Source organism: Silene latifolia, chromosome X, assembly GCF_048544455.1.
Source record: "Silene latifolia isolate original U9 population chromosome X, ASM4854445v1, whole genome shotgun sequence".
NCBI classification, from domain to species: domain Eukaryota; kingdom Viridiplantae; phylum Streptophyta; class Magnoliopsida; order Caryophyllales; family Caryophyllaceae; genus Silene; species Silene latifolia.
In genome coordinates, this window is record NC_133537.1 from 239427831 (window position 1) to 239440205 (window position 12375).

The following is a 12375-nucleotide window of genomic DNA, read 5'->3' on the forward strand; positions in this document are numbered from 1 at the left end:
ACGGTTTTCGAAGAGGGTTAGGGTTTGCGGTTTTTAGCTCGAAAAATCGCTAGTTTTGCTTGTTTGATTGAAGATTAATTGCAATTGTAGGATTTCTATCATCAAGTAAGTGATTGCTACTTCCTCATTGCTTTTTAATTTCGTTATTTCGAATTATTTTGAGGTAAATTGTTCCTAGGGTTTCGAAAATCCACGGTTGGTCAATTTTTTTCGACTCTCATTGTGTTTATTGCCCTTGTTTATCTTGCTTGATGATCAACCCCAATTCCTCACTGTCTGTAGCATGCCTTTTTCGAATTTCACATGATTTTCGCGATTTGGGTTCAGGATAGTCGAAATTTTCGACTGTCAGACAGGCCATTGCTGCTGTCATTTGTCTGGTTAGCTTCCTTGTTGCGATATTGCTGCTGATTGTAGACTGTTACCACACCCTTGTCGATGCTTAACATGCTTCCATTCGAATCTTACGCGAATTTTCGCGATTAGGGTTGTTTCAGTCGAAATTCTTGACTGCTAGACGGGTTTGCTTGCTTTCATGGCTTAATTCCCCTTAGTGTTGCTTGTATGCTGTTGTTGTTGACTGTTATGCCCGCTTTATCGCCATTTACATGCTGCTTTTCGATTTTGTTTGAGGAGTTGTTGGGAATTATATCTTTGTAGGTCGAATTTTTATTTGGTAGGGAAGTATTCATGTTGTTTCTGTTTTTTCGTCTTGATTTTAGCCACTATTAGCCTTTGTTTCTCATCATACCCCTTACCCTTTATTTACAGGATGGATTCTAGCTCTTTACCCTCTACTAGTTCATCCTCTAGTCCGTCTTTATGCGAGACAGTGGCCCCTCTCATTGCCCTTGTCTCCACTTTAGTGACTCGCATGACCCAGTATTCTAGTTTCAAATTCGGGTACAATTTTTGCTCAGCTAGCTCTGCTTGCTAGCTTAGTTCATTTGCCACTTCCTCTACGGTCACCACCACACGCCTAGCACCGCGCTAGTTCTTCTTGATGGTGGCCATAGCACCTATTCCTACACCACCCTACTTTTACTCTGTGGTGGACTCGCGGCGGCCGAGATGCTTTTAGACGGCCACTGGTCCCGACACCGTCTGCGGGACGGGCTACTACTTCGGGTTCGAGGTCGGGGTCGTACCGTCTCGCTGCGCCGGCCATTGCCACCTCTACTTCTGCCTTCCCGCGTTTGCGCTTCTACTTACAGCACGATCCACGGTCGAGGGACACTTCCCTCGAGTCTCACCCAGATTATCCGCAGGTACATTTTGTAAACGCTTTACATCGTACGAAATTTTATAACCTGCTAGGCTGTGTGCACGTTCCTTCCCGTTTTCTAGATAAAACGGCACTTGTGAGACTCGGCATTTACGAGTCGGTTTGTGACTTACTGCGGGCCACGGGGATGGCCGGGCTCATCACTATGAGCGGCCGCACTTTTCTGGAGCTGAGCCTCGAGTTTCTCAGCTCCTTTACCTTCACCTCAGGGGCACACAATGCTGACCCCTCTAGTTCTTCAGTGTCCTTCCGGTTGTGTAACCGGACCTTTCCGATGACGTTAGGGGAGTTTGGTAGGTTACTTGGACTTACCTCTACGGGCGCGGTTGCCGCCCCTAGGACGGTCCACCGTTAGCTCTGGAGAGCCCTGGCCCACACCACTTTTCAGGAGCGAAAGCTCCAACGGGTCCACCTCCCCGCTGTCGGTTGTTTTATTAGATTGATGGGGAGCACTATTTTCGGCCGAAAGGAGCCGAACAACATCACAAACACCGAGCTCTCCATCCTGGGCGGTTACCTGAACATCGACTGTGAGTGTCCCTTTACCCTCAACATAGCTTACTTGACCGCCCAGTACCTTCAGAGCCAGAAGAAGAAGGAGACGGGAACCATTGCCTGCGGTGGCATAGCCACCATTCTTGCCCGTTCCCTCATCCCCGTTTGGCCTCGTGACCTGCAGTACCTCCAGGGAGAGAGGCTACTGAGTCTGGATGCCATGCTTTCTCGGCATTGGCTTACCCCGGACTACCAGACATGGAAGATAGACGGCTTCCTGTCTGTGGACTTACGTTGTGAGACTCTCCCCCGTCTAGAGCCCCTTCCTACTGTTGCTAGGGGCGCCTGCCTGCCACCACTGCCTGACCTTCACCTTCCACGTCGACCACCTCCTGATGCACCCGCCGCCAAGAAGCGGCGTCTTGAGACCGGAGAGGGGTCTACACCTTCAGGGAGCACCCACCCTTCCACGACTGCTCCCGCTCTGACCCCTACTCCCACTACTACTACCACTCCTACTCCCACTCCCACTCCCACTGACCAGACACAGACTCAGCCGGACCTACCGGCTACTTTCGTACCACCTCCTCCCTTTGTGGCGCCCGCGGTCCTAGACCAAGGGGGCGCCGTTTACGGTTTGTTGCTTGAGGTTGCAATGCGTCAGGATCGTATGGAGAGGGACTTGGCTCTAGCCTTGCACCCTCTGTACGAGTACCACTTGCGGCGGCACCGACCGATCCCAGAGGGTTGGCCACACCCTTCCTTCTTCCGGTACCCACCTGAGGGGTACCAGGTGTCCGAAGAGGAGGAGGACGAGGACCCAGAGGTGGCAGTGGAGAGAGCTCGAGGCGAGGAGCGAGAGGAGAGAGAGGAGGAGAGAGACCCGGAGTACGGTGGTGGACGGACGACGACGAGTAGCTCTTTGGTCTACTCACTTCCCGATTTTAATTTGGTTTGGGGAAGTTCGTATTTTGTATGTATCTCTTACTCTTTTATTTTGTCTCCTTTTAATTTTGTTTTCATTTTATTTTGGTTGTATATTCCCATTTCCCCGTATATATCTGCTGGTGTATGCTGGAGGACAACGAGGGCGTTGTCCGTTTTGGTTTGGGGAGGGTATTGCATCCTTTTGAGTCTGCATTTGCATCTGTTTTTGCATTCACGTTTATTTTTCAGCTTGCATTGTTGTTTATTTCATTAAAAATACAAAAATCCAAAAAATTAGAAAATTTCAAAAAAAAAAATAAAAAAATTCACGTTTATTTTTGCATATAGGTTGAGTCGGAACGGTAGATTTCCATGATGATAATGCACTATAACTTGTCATTTTACTTGAGCCTTGCACTTTATTGATAGTTATTAGCTTTGTCATACGCATAGTCTACGAGTTTCTTTTCAAATATTGCTGGCTGTTTAGACTTGACCTGAAAAATTGGCAAACTACTTGAAAATTCTGAGTTTTAGAGCCTTATATTTGGTGACATTCATGACCAGTTCATTAGGAATTGAGAGTAGTACTCCTTGCATAGCATGTCCATCTTTTTTGCACTTTTATCACATTCAATTTCTCGTCAAATGCACATATTCGGGTTTGTGGTTGGTGTCACATGCAGGGAGGTGCTTGCAATTTCCCCTTTCTTTCTATTTTTCACCCATTTAGCTCCATATTAGCCAAATTTGCCTTTTTGACCCATCAGCTACATTCCGAATTAAGCCTGCCTAGTCAAGCTAGTTAATATGTTCTTTTGGGTATGAGTTTTCCGGTTGCATTTTGGCCCGTATTTTCGTGTTTGGAGTTGTTGGAGAATAGAGGAAGGAGAAAAAGAAAAAAAAAAGAATTGAAAAAAGAAAAAAAAAAGAAAGACGTGAAAGAAAAAGAAAGAAAAAAAAGAAAAAAAATGAAAAAAAAGAGAGCTGGAAACGTGAATCAGGAAGAAAGAAAAAGAAAAAAAAAAGTTTGAAAAAAAAGAGTTGTTTTAATTCAGTCGGTTATTTCAGACGGTGTTTAAAAAAGGAAAGTTTGTGACCGTCTGACTCCTCCATTCTTATTCTATATTTTTTTTGAGGAGATTGTGTTTGAGTTTAGTGAGTTTTGTGCCAAATGAAGGGCACTTGTACTTAGTTTTTCAGTCAGTTGAGATTCGGATGGTTTTTTTTATGGTCTGTTAGGAACTAGCTTGACGCTTTTACCTCCACATTTCCATAACATGTTTTGCCCTTTCTCACCTGAACCTCACTATTCCCAATTTATTTGTAAGCCTTCGGCAGTGACGGACATTATTGGTTGGAGTGTGTGCATTAGTACTTGAATTGTCTTTTATTTTTGTTGCATGCATGCTATGCTATGTAGGTCGTGATTAGGTGAGTATTTGCCTTTCCTTCTCTCTTTTACATATTATTCACCCTTTGCTTCATGAGAGAAGAGTGACCACGAGAGAGTCCGATTTTGTTGGTCTTGCAAGGTCGATAGGTTGGCTATATTTACCGAACGACTTATAATTCGTTTTGCGTATTGATTTGCTTAGCTTTAACTGTTAGTTTTTGTTGCATTAATTTGGTTCAAGTAGACAAGTTAAGCTAGCTCTGAGTTATCATTTCTGTTCCATTAGTTGCATTTTAGTTTACTCGAGGACGAGTAAAGGTTCGGTTTGGGGAGATTTGATACGTTCTTTTTATATAGTCTTTTTAGCCTATTTCAGCACGTATTTCTATGCATTTTTATACTGTTTTTATAGTATTTTGCCCCGAATTGGCTACTTTGGTTCGTTTTGTCCATTTTGTAGAAATGAACGCGAAAGTAGTGGAATCGTACTCTTTTTCGTCCTTTTTGCATGCATTTAGAGGAGACGGGATTTTCCAGAGTGAGATACTACGTTTGGAAGCGTCATGGCACGGATTACGAGGCATTTAGGCGCGAACTTGAGCTGAAATGAAGTCAAAGTACTCGATCGAGCAGTTCTACCACTCGATCAAGTGGTTTTCACGTCCCAGGGTGGTCGATCGAGTGGTTTTCCACTCGATCCTTAGCTTGCAGAAAGACCAGTTACTCGATCGAGTAACTTTCTACTCGATCGAGTCGATTTGCTGAGGTGTTTGCTCGATCGAGTGGTTTTAATCCACTCGATCGAGTGGTTTCGCTGATTATGGGCTTTAATTAGCCCGTGTTATGTTTTAATTCCGCAAAACTTATTTACTCTTCCTATTTAAACCTCCATTAGTGAGGTTATTAGGAGGAGATTTACTTACTACTTAGTTTTTTATCAAACTTTACTGCGTAAACCATTCTTCTTCATTGTAACCTTGGTCTTGGGATTGCTTTTGCTCGAATTTTGTTCTCTACGCCGGAATTCGTTTGATTGTAATTCCTTTCTCTTCTCTTTATAATAATTAATCTTTTGTTCGCTTTAATTCTTCATTTCATTGCATTTATTATTTTGCCCTAATTCTCTTTTATGCTTTTTAATTGTTATTTCATTATGTTTACTGCTGGAATATTATCTGTTGTTAGTTTAATTAGCGACATGAGTAGCTAAACCCCTTTCATGTTGGGATTAGGGGATCTGCGGTAGGAAAGTGACGATGTAGTAGATGAAACAGATGAATTAATTACAAGACTCTGTCACCATAGCAAATTAATTGTATTTATTCGACTTAGTTGAGTGCACATACGAGTTAACCTTTAATCGGCTAAAATTAATCCTAGATCGAAAGATTGGACTAAATAGGCCTGCTATGAACAAAGAGACTACCCCGACGAGAATGAAAGTTAAGTTAGTGGTATTTTAGGATAGAAAGTGGACCGAAAGGACCTTTCAACATCCGTCTTACATTAATTAAATCTCGAGTCATTTATAGTGAGTCACTTTGGACTACCGTAGTGAACCGAAATCGACATGTCCTTCTCTATCGATAGTTTTATCCTTATTTCTCTGCTTTTATTGCTCTTGCCTTTATTTCTCTTTCCTTCAAAACTCGTAGTTTAGACAACAAATCAAACAACCCCCCCCCCCCATTTGTGACCAAATAGGCGGACTACTACAAATATCTTGCCTCCTTGTGGAGATCGACCTGACTTCCCTAGCTATATAGTTAGTTTAGTTAGTTTATTTTTGACAGGTACACGACAGACGTGTCAGGGCGCCTTGGCAAGATTGGGTGTGGCCGAGGACGGAGTGAAAACCCAAAAGGGCGCTCCGGGTAAAATAAAGAATCGAGTTGAAAAAAAACTGAAAAGTTAGAGTGAAAACCTGCAAGGGTGGGCACTCTAGGCAAAATGAGGGATTTAGGTAATTAAAAAAGTTCTTCCGATGCTGTTTGATCTCCCTTTGTTGTGTTGGAGACCGTCTTACAAGAGTTTCATTGTAAGTCTTATTAGCTTCCTACATTTCTTTGGATCAGTGTTGGTTTGAGTTTTATTGAGTCCTTTGAGTTTACTCGGGGACGAGTAAAAATCTAAGTGTGGGGAAGTTGATGCGACGAGTTTAGTACAGTATATAAATGTTGGATTCGGGTGACTATTGCTAAAATAAGTGACATTTAGAGGTATAATTATATAAACTCTCATCTTGCGATATTTATTGTAGGATCAATTAATGAAAACACCCTTTAATGTTGCACTTTTTAAAACTTAACACCTTATGAAAAGTTTTTTAAAACTTAATACCTTAATGTTCATTTATTCACATTTTGGTACCTTAAGTGGATTTAGGCCAAAACAAATTGTGAAATACTGCCGAGATTGAATCAACCGTGACTTGTAGTTATAAGAGGAAAGTGAAGAGTTTGAAAATGTGAACAGAGTGCATCATAAATACGTCGTCATGTCTTTAAAACTGGCCGGAATATTCCATTTTTTGGCCTAAATCCACTTAAGATACCAAAATGTAAATAAAATGCACATTAAGGTATTAAGTTTTTTAAAAAAAAAATCATAAGGTGTTAAGTTTTAAAAAGTGCAATATTAAAGGGTGTTTTCATCGATTGATCTTTTATTGTATTTGAGATTAGTTAAGTGGAACTATTGATCAGTGGAGTAATTCCGATGTTTCGGGCTCGACAAAGACAAAAAGAATAGGTTGGTTACATGTTTTACTAAGCCAAAATTACAAGTTTAATAAAGAACTAATCTAAAGGCAGAGGAATGAGGCTACTAGTGGACAGAGCACATGAGCCATGTTCCCTCTTGATTCAACATCAAATTGGATACAAACAGTAAAAGCAAGATACTCGTGCAAGAGACGGATAACTTAAAACTCTTCTCCCACATTAGTAAGAAACATGTTGAAAGATCGTCCTTTGACAGGATCGTTACTGATATCTTCTCTTTAACTTGTAGTTTTGAGTCTTTTAATTGTTTACACGTTAGACGTAGTGGGAACAAAGTTGCTCATGCGCTTGCGAAACTCAGTCTTAGTCGCAGGAGTGATCAAGTATGGTATGAAGGGTATCCAAGTGAAATTGGAACGATTGTAAACTCTGACTTTCGTATTTTAAATTAATATATATATATATATATATATATATATATATATATATATATATATATATATATATATATATATATATATATATATATATATCTTATTTCAAAAAAAGATACTCGTCCAAGAAAAGACGGACCAGCGTGAATTCTATTCAGCATTACGCGCGGACTGCTAACCCAAACGCGGGTCGCGCGTGTCACGGAAGGCCAACGTCAGTTTTGTGCTTTATTTACGTGTTTCCTAATTTTATCTTTTCTATTATTATTATAGTAATTATATCGTAATTATTAGTTATTATTACTCTAAGTTAAGAACTCGTCTATTCGATTATTCATTCATTCACTTGGAATTGGGGAAGAATAAAAAAACCCTATTATTATTCTAGATCGTTTTACCTTTTATCTTTCAAGTATTGTTCTAATCTTAGTAATTATCAATCTTTTGCTAGTTTAGATTACCGACTCAGTTTTCTTGATATCTAAATTAAAGTAGCAGCCTTTATCCTTGTAATTGATTCAGTTTATCATTATTTGGATTTAGGAAGAGATTAAACATACAATTGAATTACAACTGTGTGGTTGTGGTTATTATTTATATCGGTTCCTTTATTCACTATTGCTACTATTGGGTTGAATCTCGCACGCGTGTGTTGGATTATTTGATAGTAAGGGTCTTATAATATTCCTGATCGAAATATTTGACCACTCTTAAGAAGGAACGGAAGGAACGGAAATTAATATTTCATATTTATTTCACGATTGCTACTTGAAGGTTATTTGAGACTTTTGATGATCAATTGACTAATTGGTAGTGGAAATAGATTGACCCGAGACCTTTAATTATCTGAATTATTCTAAGTTTATAATTTTCTTTTGTCTTAGTTTATCAAACAAACAAATCCCCCCAAACTGGTTAATTTACTCTGCATTATTATACACATTAATTAACTTAATCCTTCTCAGTGGGTTTGACCCTTACTGTCACTATATTACTATTTTTAGCGGCGTAGTTAAGTGAGTGACTATAATTTTACTTTGATTGACATACGTGATGTGACCATAATTGGCGCATATTTAGCCCCCGAATTAGCCTTGTTTCCATGCTTTTTAGTGCTTATTTGGGTCATTTCTTATCTTTAGTTCTTTGTTTTGCATATTCTTTGAGATTTTGATCCCTTGGTAGGAAAGGAGTAAGAATCTTGCATTTTCATGGCAAAACAAGACTAAATTGATCGAATCCAATGACCAAGCATCAAGGAGAGACAAGATTAGAAGGCCTTTGTACATATCATAGTAGAAGAGCAATGTTGAGGAAAGATCCTTGAGTCCCCAAGGAAATCCCCAAGGAATTTACGAAGAAAAGGGAAGAAAAAGAAGAAGTTACTATGCTGACTGACAATCCGAGCGGATTGCCGGCAATCCGTCCGTCTGCACAATCCGAGCGCCCCGTGCGAGAATCCGCTCGGATTCCCCTCAACAATCCGTCCGGATTCCCGAATCCGCTCGGATTCCATCGCCCAAATCCGGCCGTCCCGACCTTATTCCGCCCGGATTTCTTCACAGCACGGATTGCCTTCTTCAAGCTACGAAAAGAGAAGCCCTTCTCTCAGAAAATACCGGGTCCTCCTTGCTCAACTTAAAAAGTGTAATTACTAGTTTAGCCCTTAGTTAACCCTAATGCATCCTCCCTAATTTTCACTATAAATACCCCATTAGGCTAATTAGAGGAGCATGTTCTTCTTATCAATAATTAGTGTAGTTAATATCAATCAAAACTCTCTTCAATATTGTAATCAAGTATTAATCAAGTTTTAATCCAAGTTTTAGTTCTTTAATCTCTCTTTTGTTCATCCTTTATTTTGGGTAATTGAAGATTATTTGGGTTATTATTGGGAGATTGACAACCTCTCAATCTAGCATTCAAGTACTTCTATTATTCTTGCTTTATTATTGGAATCATTAGTAGGTATAATCTCTTAATCCCTTTTTAATTATTGCTAATTACTTTCATTTATTCATCATGTTTCATATTGTTAGTATGATTGACAACCTTGCTAGCATGATCAACATGATAATGAGTGAGTAGTCTCTTAGCTAGGGTTAATGGGTGATTAGGGGAAACCAACATGGGGAATGATTCATGCTTAAATTAATATGCTTTCATGCTTTATTTGCTTGCTTGTTTTGATCTCAACTCATGCACATGTTATACTTGATGAAATGCTAAGCCTATGAATCCTTGCATTTACTATCATCTCCTATCTTTTCAATGAGACTTGTAAGACATAACCCAACTCGAGTCTCATTAGACCATGCATGTTGTTGAGTAGAGAAGATTAAGTCGACTTGTAGGTGTTGTACAATCTAATCGATTCGGCTCCGGGACCCAAACTTTCCTAGGATTGTAAGATATAACCCAACTCAATCCATCACAACAATAATTGCTTGCTTATAATTTGAGAACATGTTTGTATGATCATATCCCATGATTCCCCTATGATCCCATGACACCCTAGTGCCTTTAATCAATTGTTTACACCCCTTTTTATTCATCTTGCTTGTTTATTTTCATTGTTATTCTAGTTTAGTAACCTTCTACATCAACCCAATTTGTGACACCCCTTAGACACCGCTAGTTACAATAGAAATCTCATTTCAACTCCCGTCCCTTGGGATCCGACCTTTACTTGCCTCTTTAGTAATTGTAGAGTTGCTTGTTAAGCTATAAATTGTGTTTTGATTCGACCGTGACCAACGACCACATCTATTTATTTGTGAAAACGAAACGGACCGATCAAAAAATGGCGCCGTTGCCGGGGACGGTGTTTGTTTGACTTAGATTTCTTCTTATTGTTATTAGTTGTGTCTTTCTTCACCTTGAGGAAGTAACACTCCTCAAGGTTTGTTCTAATTGTTTTTTAGTTGTTTGATATTTTGCATGTCTAGAAGGTTACAAAGTGATTTGTTACCTTTTGACCGTGAAATCGAAAGAACCTTGACGAACAATAGGAGACTTGTTAGGAGGAATTTGAGAGGTGTTGGTGAAGTTGTTCAACCCACTAGTGAGTTTGTCAATCCTTTCGCAATAGAAGGAGAAGAAAACCCATTACACAATACCCCACAAAATCCACCTACAATGCCAAAATTCTCGTCACACTCCGTACCCACCGAGGATAATCTACCAAATGGTACTCCTACACCGCAACATCTCACCGGAAATTTTATTGCCAAGTCGGCCTTCATCCAACTAGTTGAGAGGAGCCAATTTGGGGGAATGCCTAGTGAGGATCCTCATTCTCATATGGAAACCTTTGGCGATTATTGTGATGCTATCTCTCAAACGGGCGTGACTCAAGACCAAATTAGATGGGTCTTATTTCCTTTTTCCTTAATCGGCACCGCAAAGCAATGGTTGAAGGGCCTTGATAAGGTCACCCTTGGAATAGATTCTTGGAAGAAGTTGGCTCTAGCTTTCTACAAAAAATTCTACCCACCGGAAAAGACCAACATGCTAAGAGCTCAAATTACGGGTTTTAAGCAAAGGGATGAAGAGTCTTTGTATGAAGCTTGGGAGCGGTTTAAAGGTATTTGTCGCTCATGTCCTCACCATGGACTTAGCGAATGGTTTTTGGTGCAACAATTTTGGAATGGTTTATATGAAGATTCTAGGAACATTCTCAATATGGGATCAAATGGAATGTTCACCGAAGTTGATGACAATCAAACATGGAACAAGATTGAGGAAATGGCGGTCCATAACTCACAATATAGTAGACCTCGCAAGGCTACTAGAGGAGGAAAGCATGAAGTGGACTCCGTTACTCAATTGGGTGCTCAACTTAGTGCTCACATTGACACAATCAACTTGAAGTTTGAACAAGCTATGGCTAGACTTGAGGAAAACTCAAAATCATCGAAGCATCATGTCAATGCCATGACGGCATCCTCATCAATCCCATGTGGGATATGTGAGAATTGTGGAACTTTGGGTCATGACCCAAGTGAGTGTAGGGGAACAACCGAACAAGTTAATGCTTTCCAAGCTTACAAGAGTGGTACCCCTTATTCAAATTGTTACAATGAGAACACCAAGTTCCATCCAAATCTCTCATACAAAAGCCAAAATGTTCAAAACCCTCAAACAACATACACTCCACCACCCATGAGAAACCAAAATCAAAGACCCTTTTACAATCAAAACCAAGGTTACCAAAATCAAAATCCATACAATCACCAAAATGACCAAGGTTTTGATGTCCAAAAAGCGGTCCTCCAAATGCAAAAGAATCAACAAGAATTTTTCACCCAAATGAAAAAAGATAGCCAAGCAAAGGAAACCACCATCAACAACATTCTAGCTCACACCAAGATGTTGGAAACACAATTGACTCAACTAGCATCTTCAAGCTCACAAAGACAAAAGGGCAATTACCACCTCAAAGTAATCCCCCTAGACATGAAACGGTTAGTGCCATTCACTTGAGAAGTGGTACAAGGTATGAAGCACCGAAGAAGCAAGTTGAGGATGAAGTTGTGGAAGCTAGTGAAAAGGAAGAAATTGTGCAAAACTCCAAAGATGGAGAATCAACAAAAGAAGAAAGTTCAAAGAAAAGTGAAGACAAGGCCAAAGAGAAGGAGCCCATTGTGATTAGACTTCCTTTTCCAAGTCGTCAAGCCAAGCCCAAATTTGATGATCAACTTGGAAAGTTCATGGAAATTGTGAAGAATTTAGAAGTCTCAATTCCTTTCACGGAATTAATCAATCACGTTCAGGCCTATGCAAAGTATATGAAAGATATCCTCACAAAGAAGAAGTCGATCCGAAAACTTGAGACTATCGCCTTCACTAAGGTGAGTAGTGCAATACTTCAAGGGAGTTCACCTCCAAAGTTAAAGGATCCGGGAAGCTTCTCAATACCGTGTACCATTGGCGACACAACGATCAACAAAGCCTTATGTGATCTAGGGGCTAGTGTGAGTGTCATGCCGTACTCGGTAAGTAAAAGGTTGGGGATGGGAGAGCTTAAATGCACCAACATCACACTCCAAATGGCCGATAGATCGACGAAGACACCGTTAGGGATATGGGAAGATGTCCGTGGTGGGAAGTTTT

The 12375-nt window shown here is 40.3% G+C and overlaps 1 protein-coding gene and 1 non-coding gene across 3 annotated transcripts in view; both read right to left on the bottom strand.

Moving 5' to 3' along the window:
* LOC141623855 (protein DESIGUAL 2-like) overlaps window positions 1-12375 on the bottom strand; it is a 76127-nt gene that overhangs the window by 17464 nt on the left and 46288 nt on the right. The window lies entirely within an intron of this gene.
* Window positions 10771-10877, bottom strand: LOC141624291 (small nucleolar RNA R71). Its single transcript, XR_012534098.1, has one exon. It is a non-coding gene; the product is annotated as a small nucleolar RNA R71 (small nucleolar RNA).